This window comes from Periplaneta americana, chromosome 2 (genome assembly GCF_040183065.1).
Source record: "Periplaneta americana isolate PAMFEO1 chromosome 2, P.americana_PAMFEO1_priV1, whole genome shotgun sequence".
NCBI classification, from domain to species: Eukaryota; Metazoa; Arthropoda; class Insecta; order Blattodea; family Blattidae; genus Periplaneta; species Periplaneta americana.
The window spans coordinates 51,481,113-51,495,786 of NC_091118.1; positions in this window are offsets into that span (position 1 = coordinate 51,481,113).

Below are 14,674 nucleotides of genomic sequence, written 5' to 3' on the forward strand. Positions count from 1 at the left end.
TTTCATTTTAATACTGGATTATGAGTATCAAATTTAAAGAACTTCAACAACTGATGACTGAAATATTTTTCTTCGGAGACCCTGGATTCTGTATCTCAAATTGCTTGTCTATAACTCCTTTATTACCAGATAAATTTCTTCGTTTGAATTTTGACACTCCAGTATAAAATGCTGTGCTGGATTGGTTGTAACATGAAGAACCGGATGTCTATAGAAGGAGAATCTTGAAACTTGTGCCATGATGTGATAAGTAAAGATCGCAAATGGGGTGCGTACTGGGAGAATAGAAGTTTACTTCACAAAATGCCTTAATGACGTCATGAATATGAGTTGAGATTTACCTCTCAGATACGGTGACTTTACGCTCACAACTCACTGGTAGTGTACGTGATTTAGTAGCATTTATTTACCATTCTTCGACAGTTCTTTGCTTATTCCCGTACTTCTACACTTTTGTTCACATTTGTTAACTTCCTCTCTTATTTCGTCCGATTCATCCACACTTCTTCACTTCTTTATTCGTACATCTGCACTACGTACAGCATTTCTTTACTTTCCACCGTAATTCTTCTCATTCTTTCATGATTCTTTACTTAATTTCGTAGCATTTATCTACTTTTATATCAAAACTTCGGTGAGATATGCTGAAAGCAAATAATTCTCGGCATTTCAAGCCGCAGTTATTTGTTGAAGATTTCGGACTTCAACGCTACCCTATAGACAGTTTTAGCGAGAAGAGAATAATTTTGTTATAAATATACTTTCCTTAATTTTATATTTTCTTGTTCCGTAATTTTAAGAATTTATATTGCATTTTGCGTTGCGAAATTTACTAAAATAATGATGTATCGGTAGGTACGAATATCATATTTGAAATTTACCCCAGCCACATTACACGTTGCAGACAGAAGTTTTTTACACTATAAGAACTACCTAACTGAATATCGTATGAGGTTCACGTCTCAATCCCCGATGAAATATATTTTTGTTCATTGCAACAAATGCAACCATGAAGGAGGGGAAAGTAGTGCAAAGTAAGATAATATACATTTTCTATATGTACTTAACGTATGAATTCATTGTAATTAATATGTGTATTATAATGCTGTAACACACTGAATTGTACATATTGCAAATAAACGTAACTTAATGTGAAATGTAAGGATAGATGGTTCAATATATTAAAGTGCATTCACGGAACACTAGAAATATGTAGCTCAAACAACTGTATCGCCAAGTTTAGTTGTGGTTCTGGCTGTATGAGGGCAGCACACTGTACTGTCTAAAGTGCTTCTCATGGTCATACCTATATTTGATGTTGGAGTTAATTTTGCGGTTTATAAACTCCAAATGCGCTCTCTAGTGATAAGTATATAAATCAACTGGGGAAACTGTATTATATACTCCATATATTTTGTCTTTCCACGTTGGCTGATGTAGATGCCCACATACGCGCGTGAAAGATAGAATGTTTGCACTGTAGAAAAATAGTAATCATTTTACTGTTCAACGCTGTAATTGTAATTTGTGTATAACTTATGTGTAAAATTCTTAGAAAAAAACAGAAGAATCTTATTTTATAATCACACTTTATGTTAAGTTGGTGTTTCTATCTTAGGTAAAGTATATAGTCATGGGCACTTTAAACATACTAAAACATATATTTGATTGGGAACATCTAATTTACTGAGATATTTTTCTAATTTTTTTTTTAATAAAGAACTGAAAATATTTGTTTCTCTTTTGCACAAGAAAGAACTTACAGTACCGTGTCTGATTATTTTGAAATTAGATCAATGTTGAAATAGAAGAAAAACATAGTGATGGGCAGTCGAGCATCTAACTCGGACATCTAAGTATAGAGTGAGGGGCACTTTAATAATTTAATACAAAAATAAGACATTTACCTTCAAATTAAAGCTAATTATTCTTTTTAAACTTCTAGGATGCCCTTGCCTCTGTTGATTATGAGTCCAAACGTTTTTCTTTCAGGCCTAATTACTTTCACTGTCGTCTAATTCTCTCACACATTTCTTGCAAAAGTATGCATTCTCATCTTCTGAATCATTACCTCTGAATTCGTCTTGAAGACACTTCTTGTGAAATACTTTAAGATATTTTTTTGCAGGAAATACCATGTCACTTATTGTTTAAACACCCTCCGTATGTGTAACAGAGTTCTAATGAAAGCAGCTTATTGAGATCTTTTGAAGTGGTGGTGGTGATGGTGGTGGTGGTGGTGTTGGCGGCGGCGGCGGCGGCGAAAAATGTTGAGGCATATTAGAGAAATTTGTGTCGCGTCCTGTCCATAATCTATTTACTCTGGTTTATATTGAATTCAATTACTTTAGCTTCGTTAGGTATAATTAATATGGTTACGCCGTCCACCGAGTTGGCTCTGGTAGCGCGTCTGCTTCCAGACTAACCGGTCCGGGTTCGATTCCCGGCGGGGTCAGAAATTTTCATGTAAACTTTGTACCTCGAGACTAGGAGAAATGACGGTGCACAACTTCTAATCACTAGATTGTGTACCAATATGCCAGGATTAAATCCCAAATCTCTTCGCAGTGCATATGAAGAGAAGGCATATGTCACTATTGATAGTGATTCGTCCGTCGGACAGGAACGTTAAGCCTGCCGGCGTCCTTATTGCTATTCGATAGGAGTAGGCTACGTGCCGGCACCGGGTTTCCTCTTTTCTTTTCCTCATCTTAATCATCATCACCCATTCCATACATTACACTTACATATACACTCACCCTAGTACACGACATAACTCTCTCTACAGATACACATCATGCACAGTGTGGCCCGCCGAAATGGTGTGTAACTAGAAAATGGGTCACAGTCCAGCCATCTATCCGCAATATGCGGAACCTGAATAACGTAAAGTGAAGTATGCAGACATTGGATACATATATTCATACAAATGTGTACGATCAATAAATTTGAGTGTGGGAAGTTTTTTCTCCTTTAATTTCATGTTAATAAATGAAATAACTTGTTTTTATGAATGTTGTGGTACCGGTTATGCTATATATTCCGAAAACATATTAACATAATTAATATGAGTATTATTCTGACAGCTCAATATATACTAATAAGCTAATTGACCTCTCTCTAGTCAGTCCTTAATAATTGATGACTTAGGCATTACTGTACTTCTTGTTGAGTGAACGCTTCTGTTCTCAGAATTATAATAGAGCGAGTTGTTTACCGCCGAGTGATGGTTTGTTGTTTCGAGTTGAATTGAACTCTGCAAAGTAAAATAGGGAATAATGGGACAAAAGGAAGGGATTTATAACATTGTATCTACATGTAAATCATTGATTTATACGTGTAGAATATTTGGTTTAGCGCCTTACTCAGTACTTCAGAAAGAAAATGGAGACTTCTTCATACGATACTCTGGAAGTTGGTGGACAATTGTTTGTGTTACAATTAGCATCTTGTTCGTTGTGTTACGAATATCCGAAGTAATACAAGAAAAAAATTCACCTAAACCTAAAGTTGTGGATATTATTGCATCTGTCACAACTGCCATAGCAACTCTCATTAATTATGTCGTCATTTCCTTCATAAAGAGAGACTATATCCCCAAGATTTTGAAACACTTACAAAATCTAGATAATATATATTTCGAACAAAAACAAATATCACATTTCTACAAAAAAATTACTTTCATAACTAATTTCAGAATTTTTATTTTTCTATCCGCTCTATTCGGTTTTGTAGGCGTGCACATATATAGTAGGCCTATATCTGAATCAATATTATCTAATTTAATTTTCTTCACGTATTTGTTTGTTGAATGTTCATTTGTGTTGGTGTACATATCGTACGGTATTTTAGTATTACATGTAAGACAGAGATACAAATTTTTCAATTCTCGATTAATGAATTTTCGTACAACAAGATCCAACAGGAATATCTCTACCGGACTCAGAAGTAACCGAATTCATGTTATCGATATGGAGAACGTTCATTTCACGTTACCTGTGTCTAAGAGAAAACCGAACTCATTCTCTCAAATTAAACATAGTAGAAAGATTTACAAAGAAATACATGTTATTGTTGAACTCATAAATTCTGTCTTCGGTTTGCCTATTCTCCTTGTTTCATGTTGGTTCTTTGTGAACTTAATGGATACAGTAAGTTTGATATTGGTATATTATCACACCGGTTACATTGTAATATCTGATTTAGGTAATTTATTACTTAACGCCATCTTCACATTCTTTGTTTTAACGGAAATAGCTTTGTATTGTCATACGGCTTCGGAGGAAACAAACAAATCAGTGAAAATTGTGCAGGATTTGCTGTTAGCAGATGATATTGAAGACAATTCAATCCGTGAACTAATGGTGTTGAGAACGCAACTGAAGGACTTGAGAGCTGTATTCACTGCTTGTGGTGTGTTTACTTTAGACTTGCCTTTCCTGTATGCTACCTTAGGTGCAATATGTTCATATTTTATAGTAATAGCTCAAACAAGCTAAAATTCATATTTTTGCTGTTATGTGGTAGTTTCATTTTATAATAATGTGTCTACAGTAGATTACTTTAGAAATAGAGACTGGCCGAAAAATGGACGTAGTCCCTGCATTTTCTACAGCATGACGATTATGACTTGAATTGAATAAGAGTGGAAGTAGGAGGTGAATTTAAAAGGTACGAGAACAGACTTTCTTGCAGAGGGAGTTCTGGGCTGAGAGAAACTGAATATGTGAGCTCCAAGCCTGTTGGCAATTTGTCTCACTGCCGGTTTCCCTGATCCACTGAAGGAGCTCTAGAAAATTTTGAAGGAGAAAAGCCGAAATAGGCGTAACCTCTTAAGTTCCACTTGCGGGGGAGGGGGATACAGTCGAAAAGCTGCCTGCAGGATGGAGTAGGAAATGGCTGAAAGTGCAAGTCCGCACATTGAAAGGAACTTTGTCCTTTCGCAGTGCAAGTGGAGTCGAGTAAACTCGCTCGTGTAACAGGTGTGATGTTAGATTGCTAAGCAAGGCAAGACCGTCGGAGGAAACTTTTCGAGTTGTTTGTCTGCAAATTGGAAGGTTCTCTGTCCTTTCGCAATAACAGTAGTGTCAAGTAACCTCGCTCATGTAACAGGGTAATATCACAGTGTAATATATGCAGTCACGAAGCTTGAGTTGTGAGGGTGCTAGAAACAATAGACTGTGCACGTACTATTTCGCATTGTCTGTAATGAGGCGATAGTAGCGATCCTAGTGCTTAGCAACTTTCTATGGATGCATATTTACTACGTATTGAGCTTCGTGATTCTATATACTAGACTGTGGCAATATATAGAACTGAGCTAGGGCATTTATGTCGAGAATTTATGTTGCAAACTTTCGGGAATTTTATAGGAAACGACATGTAGGTCCGTGGCCCAATTGTTTTAGGGCTCATCCAAACATTTGCCTTAGCTCCTTATGAAACCCAAGCGAGTTGTCTCTTTGGTGACTCAGGACGCGGTCGGCGAGAATGATGGTTATGATTGAATGCCTGATGTTTTAAGGGTCCGGAACATCGGTATGGACACCATCATTATCGTAGCACGGCAGAATTCTTCGCCACGTTCTGGCAGATGTTTTGCGAAGATATTGCAGAGTCACGTGCGTGAAGGCATCTTCCATAGCAGCTTGTAACTCTTCCATTGAACGATACCGATTATTATTGTCATTGCATGGTTACCAATGTTCGCAATGTTATCAACATGACAGCACATCTTTGCGAAATAAAATGGAGTACGCCCACTTCTGAATCACTCTATAGAAGTTATTTTAATAATTTTTACGTATTTGAAATAATGTTTACATAAAATTAATGTGCAGATTAATATTTTAATGTAACGTGAACTTTATATGTAGGCTGTACCCCAGATCACATATAGATTGCTCATTCTTATGTTAAAATCGGTTGCACTTTCAAGAAAACAACCGCCAGGATCGCCACCCGTCCGGAATAAACGAACACGAGATGGCAGTACAGTCGCTAATGCAATTCAAATGGGAGTTATGACGTGACTCCTTATGTAAGAACTAGACGGCAGCATAGCAAACCTGACAAAAGTTGTTACCCTCAAAGTCTGTAACGCACAGCAATCTGGGTATATATGATCTAGGGCAATACTCAAACGAAGATGTAGTGTTTACAAATATAAATTTATCCTGATTGAAGTTTTGTAATTTTTTATATAATTGAACTTACTTAAACGTACCTATACAGGACTCCTACAAGAAACCTTTCCGGTTTCGAACATATGTAATTTACGTTATATGAATCTGAGGTTATATGAATCTGAGTACCAATGGAAAGAGAAACTCAAAAGTTTAGTTGTAACAACATTGTTTTCCTAGTGGGTAAAACTTCCTCATAATAGCCAATATAAACTAATTTGTTCGTTGTTGAGGCGAAATAGCAGCTATAGAGGACAGAAAACTTGATTTTCATGTGAACTAGTCGGTTATTATTGTGCAACGGCATTACCGAAAAAAGTTTGGTGCAGATCCACCCAGTGGGCCTACAATCCGTAAATAGTACACTGATTTTAAGGTAAGATTCTTTGAAGCGGTTGCGATTTCTTCCGTACAGACTACAGTTGCTGCATGGCCTAAAACCAGAGGACAAAATGCTACGAAGAAATTTCTGCATAAATATGCAGACCTTAATTATTTAAAACGATGATGAATTTATTGTTTCCGTGGTGTTTTCTGACGAAGTCTCTTTTCATGTTTCTGGTAAGGTAAACAGACATGACTTCAGAATCTGGGGGTCGGAAAATCCGCGTACCTACGTGGAAGTTGACTGTAGTTTTGATGTGTGCCGTGTTACCAATAGGGGATACATTGAACATCTTTAAGGTAAGGAACTAAACTCTTTCAGTTTCTCTTTCCATTGGTACTATTTTCATGCACCTCAGATTCATAGAACATAAATTACATGTGTTCGAAACCGGAAATGTTTTGTAAGTGCCCTGTATTTGTAGGACTGTAATTTTTTTTTTATAACTTTGAACTTTTTCATTTTTCTTTGACAATTTCGAGTGAGAAATTGTGCTGTGTTATGCAGTGCGGAAGCTAAAAGCAGAAAATTGAAATAATCGGACACATTGTGACTTGTGTACATGAAGTTTGTGCAGTCATGTACAGGGACATCATTTTATTTTTACTTCAATTTTTATTGTACCTGCGTTTCTAAATGTACTTGACTCCCACCCCCTTCACTAATGTCCTTACTAATGTCAGCCACACAAACTTACGGCCGCTGTTGCTAGCAGTGAAATAAACAGTACAGAATACAGTGCATTTCAGAAATATGTTGCGTTTTCTATAGAAGAAAAATCTAATATTATTGGTTTATTTTCACACAGGTATGGTGTGTAGCATAACTGAATTTATCTGTGTGGACTGAGCACAAGTGAAAATTAAAGTTACCGAAAGTACGGTACCCTATAATATGGTGCGGTATTTAACAGCATTATTTAAACAAGAGTTTTCTTTTACTGTTTGTAGGTATGAAGGACGATGATGGAAACTGGAATTACAATATAACCGAATGTGAAGAACAGTTTTTCTTCTTTTTTTTTTTCACAATTTCCTGATTATATCATTACGGAATATTTTCGTAGAAATGTCATTAATCTGGTAGATAAAGTTAGAGCAACAGAGTGTACAGAAAGGAAGAATAGTGTAAGATGGCAACAAAGGTGACAGAAGATGCTGTAGAAGATGCTAGAGAAAGGATACAGCGAGGTCCTAATAAGCCGGTAAAGAAGTTAGCTGTAGAAATTGGGATTTCTTATTGAAGTGCTCAAAAAATTCTCAGAAATAAATTAGGTTAGTAATATGCTGAATAAAGTAGACATTACATAATGTACATAACCGCCTGAAGACTTGAGTTTGTGAAAAAAAATTGTTACTATTCTACTGTTTTTTTTATAAAATACTGTAAAAGTAATGACCAAACTGAAAATCGTAATACTATATTTCCCTGTACAGTAACATAAATGGATACACTACTTTTCTCTCCTCTTATAGCTAGTAAAATGATTTGTTTACATATTGCACTAGCAACTCCAAACTCCTGTAATGGAAGGGGGGTAACAGTGTTTCCGAGTATAGCCACTTTAATGTTAAAAATGTTAGTAAAAATAAAGTGATGTCCCTGTACAACGCATGCATTATGTCCAGACACTCCCCCACTCTTCCTACAGAGTTACGCACGAGATCGGATGAGTCTACTTAATAATTATAGGGGAATCGATTAGTCTTTGCCTTCAACTCGATAGACACACGCCCGACCTTCCCTTCTACTCCTATCCCCTTCACAGAAACGTTGTTCCCTTATTGCACATCGCGAGAGTCTTGACAAAATGCATGAGCTTTAACTAGATATATTTATAATTAATTCCTTTTTATTTTACATCCAAACGATTACAGTTTTATTACATTTCCTGTCTCAAATGTAAAAAGAAAATTACTCTTCATAATATTATATTCTGTAATGCACATATCCGACATCTATGGCCATAATATCATCTTCTACGCAAATGCAGCAATCCTAAGAACAAGAGAGCAAATATAATTATTTTCACATACGAAATTTTATGTTGTGTATGAATTTTTCCCCGTATAATAAAAAAAATGAGAATTGAAGTCGAAGAAGGTGATAAGATATGAATCACTCTTGGAGATGTAGAAGTAGAATGAAAAAGTGAAATATCAATGGTGCTAAGTCACATTTTTTTTTTTGTCGAAATTGTTATTTTTGCTTTGATATATGTTGTCTATCGTTTCAAGTTACATATCAATCGGCGTAAGTGCCACATGAGAATTGTAGGCACTTGAAATCATGACCTGTATGTCACACTGGGCAGTACTCTATCTCAATTTCTCTAAAATAATTCTGTTCCCTATTTTTGGCGCTTAGCACCTTTGTTGTTTCAAGGCCTCAAATGAATTGATTGATTTAGAAAAAGTGGCCATGTAATTATTGATGTAAACTCAATATAGATTGTAAATTGATACAATAATTAAAGTGTTGTGTTACAAAACATACTTTTTTTCCAATACCAGGATCCTTATCTTATCGTTCTTCGCTACGTCTCTATGAACGTGGCTCATAGATGTCGCCTAGTGCCGAGAAGTTTAGAACACTTAGGGCCGGTTGTATAAAGACAGATGCCAGAAGATTAATTTAGGACCAAGTGCCGAAAATGAACTGAGATTAGGATTTGGTCGAATTGTGTAACACTGAAGTCTGTTCGCATTAATCTAGTTCAAATCTGATCTGAGCTCTGAAAAGTGGACGTTGCAACATGGTGAAACAAATTAATTACGAAAATATTGTGCCCATTGGATATTACGGAACAATTCGATTCAACAGTGTAGTGATTGCAAGGGACGAGTAAATAATTATGGATGGGAATGTAAATAAGAAACAACGATCTGCAAATTTCTGGAGCGGGAACTGTTAGATAATATACGTGGTAGAAAAACAGTCATATTCAATTACTTCCAGATCCGAGAAAAGACGTGGAAAGAAAATGTAACAGAATTAAATGGTAGGAATATAATTGAAACTTTCATATTCTCCCACATCACACATGAGAATAATTCTGATTTTCTTTGCGTGTGAGATGGAATAACTTTACAAATATACACGTTGCACAAATTACATATATTAATTATTCCGTAAGCTATACTTTTCAATATAAGATTATCGACCAGAATTTGAACCTAGTAGCTTGCATTTTATTCCAGGTTAATTGAATCAATGCAATAAATCTGAAAGTATAGATTTATACAAACCTCAAGGACCGATAACATAGATATATTTAGTACATTAGAACAAGCATATCCAATAGGAAAAGAACCTATTGGAAATAAAGAGGTGGAAGATTTGAAAAAAGAAAAGTAATGAAATATGTGTTCGCAGAATCCAAAGACTTCTATGATGAAATAATCATATGTCCTGTCCTTGAAGAGAGAGAATAATAAATTTTTGTTGTGCTTGTTATACAGGATTTTTATGTAGTGTCTGTAAACTTCTGTATAATATTTTTGTATGTAGTTATTTTGAGAGAAGTGTGTTTCATTTAACATACTTCATCATACATAAAATGTCTATTGAATTTATTAATATTACTGACTATTTTGTTATTTTTAATCTAATACCTATTCATTTTCCTTGTAATAATTCAATATATTAGTTTTATTTAAGTGTCAATATAAGCTGTGTAATGAGTATAATTAAAAAAAAACTGTTAAAAATTTCTGTAAAAGAAATAATTTAAAGGAATATGTGTACCTTTCGGATTCGTTTTGTTAAAACAGAATAAGTCAGTTTTTGAAAATAGTTTTGAATTCAAAATCTAGAGTTAAAAGCCAATTTATATGTAGTGGTAATTGAAGTAGGAATGCTTATAAGTATGTGTAAGGATAATAATTTTCGTTCAGTTAGTATCAATTGAAATAAACAGTTTTTTTCTTTCTACTGCAAACCTAAATTAGACATCCTTATTATACACCCACTTCTGAGGACAACCCACATACTGAAATTAGCCAATATGGTACTGTAACCTAGTATTTAAACTTCATATTCCGCCCCTGAGCACGAGTTGTACTCTTTCAGGGGAGAGCTTAAGTTATCTCTATGTATTATATTTTATGTTACAATTATTAAGCTGAGATATTTTGTTTAATATCTGTCGCCATTTTTATGTGGATGTAGTTTTCTATAATGCGAACAAAGGCTTATAAATAATATCAAGAATAGGCTACATGTGAAATTACAAGCTGCAACACGTAAGTGAGTGAGTGAGTGAATGAGTGAATGAACGAACGAATGAATGAATGAATGAATGAACGAACGAACGAGTGAATGAATGAATGAATGAACGAACGAGTGAGTGAATAAGTGAATGAGTGAGTGAGTGAATGAATGAAATGAATGAATAAATAAATAAATAAGTTAGTGAATATTCCGACGTCCTTATTAAACTTTCTCTTTCCATTTACTGTTAAATATAATTATATTCCTATTTGTTCAAGTTTCATTCTTTCATCATTTGTACACAATTTCTTATAAACTCACTCACTCTAATATTTAGTTTCAGAATTGACTCTTCAATAAATTATTTCCTTAGCCTATCATTTTCTATAAAAAAACAAGTCTAGTATTTGCACAACGTTCCCTTTTTGTCTGCAAAACACATCTTCATTAATGAATCATGAATCCCCTTCTGTCCTTTAATGTCAAGTTTCAAATATCGCCACCATGCTAAACCCACCCGTTCTACCTTAAAATTAACTCTACTTGTCCTCGTTAGATTATCACTTTTCTGTAGCCACTTAATAACCTAATCTCCTTAAATTATTGAACATATCATGCGTAGATACCTCATTGTTCCTCTCTTATATTAATATAATAAATAATTATTTTTGTTGATGTTAAATGTTTGTCATGAAAAATGGGAAAACATTTAAATGAAGTAACATATTATGCTTAGTGTGACAAATCAATAGAGACTAATAAGAGAATTAAGTCCTCTCTGAGCATTTATTGTAATAGATGTCCTAAACATTCCATTAACTTGAGTATACAGTTGTCAGAATTATAATATAAGAGAGCGAGAAGTTGAACGCTGTGTGATAGTTTGTTGTTTCCAGTTCAATTGAATTTTGCAACGTAAAATTGGTTATTATGCGACAACAAAAGGGAAATTATAACATTTTATCTACATGTAAATCATTGTTGTACTTGTGTAGAATTTTTGGTTTAGCACCTTACGCAACAATTAAGAAGAAAAATGGAGACTACATTGTCCAATATTCAGGAAACTGGTGGACACTTATTTGTGCCATAATTAACGTCTTGTTATTTGGGTTAAGAATGTACATGGTAATAGAGGCGGATTACCCATCTAGAGATAAATTTGTGAATGTTATCTCATCTATCACAACAGCAGCAGCTACTCTAATATAGTATTTCGTATTTTCGTTGATAAAGAAAGATTATATTCCCAAGATTTTGAAACACTTACAAAATTTGGATGATACATATTTCGAAAGAGAACAAATATCACACTTCTACAAAAGGATTGCTTCTATAAGTAACATCAGAACATTTGTTTTCATATGCACGCTGTTAACTTCTGAATGTATATACATATATACTCATATAATGTCTGGATCAGTAATTACTCTTTTTATTTTCTTTACATATATGTTTGCTGAATGTTCACTTGTGTTGGTGATCATATCATATGGTGTTTTGGTATTGCACATCAGACAGAGATATAAATTTTTCAATTTTCATTTAATGAATATTCATAGAAGCAAATTAAACACATTTATCTCCACAGGAATGACAAATAACAGAGTTCATGTTATCGATTTGGAGAATGCACTTGACACTTTATATGAATTTCAGAAAGGAGCAAATCAATTGTCTCAAATTAAAAATATGAGATTCATTTACAAAGTTTTACATGACATTGTTGAGTTAATTAATTCTCTTTTCGGATTTCCTATCCTACTTGTTTCATGTTGGATATTCGTAAATTTAATGGATACAGTTAGTTCCATATTGGCACATTGTAACGGTGTTAACATGTTAAAGACGGATACATTTAATTTGGTACTTAACGCTATATTTACATTTGTTATTTTAGTAGAAATAACATTGTATTGTCATACAACTTCAGAGGAAACAAATAAATCCGTGAAAATTGTGCAGGAATTGCTGTTAAGAGATGATATCGAAGAGAACACTGTTCGTGAACTAATGCTGTTGAGAACTCAATTGAAAGATTTGAAAGCTGTATTCACTGCTTGTGATGTGTTTACTTTAGACTTGCCTTTTCTTTACGCTACCTTAGGCGCAATTTGTTCATATTTTATAATTTTAGCTCAAACAAGTTAAAGTTAATGTTGTTGTTTTCTAATGCCAGGTGTTTGACAGTAAAGTCATTTGACCTCTTGCACTCCAATATTTTTGAAAGATATTATCATGGTCAGCCACTGAAGCACATATTTTGAGGTGTTCCGAATCCATTTCCTGGTTTGAGTTGCACAGTGGGCAGTTAGGAGTTTGATATATTCCAATTCTATGCAGGTGTTTGGCCAAACAATCATGGCCTGTTGCCAATCTAAATGCAGCTACAGACGATTTTCGTGGCAAATCGGGAATTAACTGTGGATTATGATGCAGAGGGTTCCATTTTTTCCCTTGAGATTGTGTTACCAAATTTTGTTTGTTGAAGTCTAAGTATGTAGACTTAATAAATCTTTTCAGAGAGTAATATGTAGATTTAGTAACAGGTCTGTAATTAGCAGTGCTGCCCTTCTTTGTTAGTGCATCCGCATTCCCGTTTCCAAGGATTCCGCAATGGGATGGTATCCATTGGAATACAATTCTTTTATTGAGTGATATTAATTGAGAGAGCATTTTAGTTATTTCTGCTGTTTGAGATGAAGGTATGTGTTTAGAGACTATTGATAGAATAGCTGCTTTGGAGTCTGACAATATAACTGCATTCTTAAATTTATTGATGTGAAATAGAAGATTCCTGAAACTTTCACTTATTGCAACTATTTCTCCATCAAAACTTGTTGTTCCATATCCAAGAGATCTATAAAGTGAGAAGAGACAGCACGTAACACTTGCACCGGCACCTTGTTCCCTGGAGATCAAGGATCCGTCGGTGTATAAATGAAGCCAGTTTTGTGGAGGGTACCTAATATTAATTGTCTCTAAAGACAATTGTTTCATTATTTCATTGTTAATGTTGTGTCCCAGTTTTGTGTGGTATTTTCATGTATGTCAAGCGTTTTTACCATAAATTACATATTCACAATTTTACTGATTACGTAAGATAAAATCTTGGGCAAGAAATAAGCTTAATCAGTTACAGAGAATACTATTAAAAACGTCTTATCAACATGATTCTCCATTTTTGCACTAATTAGACGTTCACTAAGTACGTTTCATAACACATACACACATACGTATTTTAACGTTACTTAAAATTCTAATATGACATGTGGTATTATTTAAGGTATAGGCATAAATCGACTCTAGAAATGTTAGTTTTCTTCAAAAGTTTGGTAAATAATCGTTTTTACCTCATATGGAAGCTCATTTCTTCTAGTTTCCAAAAACATATAACGTGTATTCATTATCTCAATAATTTCGTAATTATTTGGGCACTTATAATGTAAACGGACTATACTTTCTATACCTTACGCCATCTTCAGTGTCTGTTTTATCCTATTTCACATTTTCCGACTTTTATTATTCTTTCGACGGACAAAAAGTAAACTTCCAATTGGGCGAAATACTTCAAATTAAAGCTTAAACATATGGCTATGTAGTAAGCTGAAATTAATATTTTCAGTCATTATATTCATTTTGTTCCAAAAATATAACTTACAATTACACATATAATTTTTCTAAAGTATTTATATAATGTGGCACATGTTTTGAATGGTCCAAGATAAATAATTTTAGTATGTAATATTTTATATATGTAGCGGTTCAAGTTGACGAAAGACGTTTTACCCTAGGTCAATTCCTAATGTTGTTAGGTCGGCCCAAATTTTTTTTAACTTTTTCCAAATTCGATTTTAAAGTTTCATTTATATAATTTGCTTAGATTGCTCCC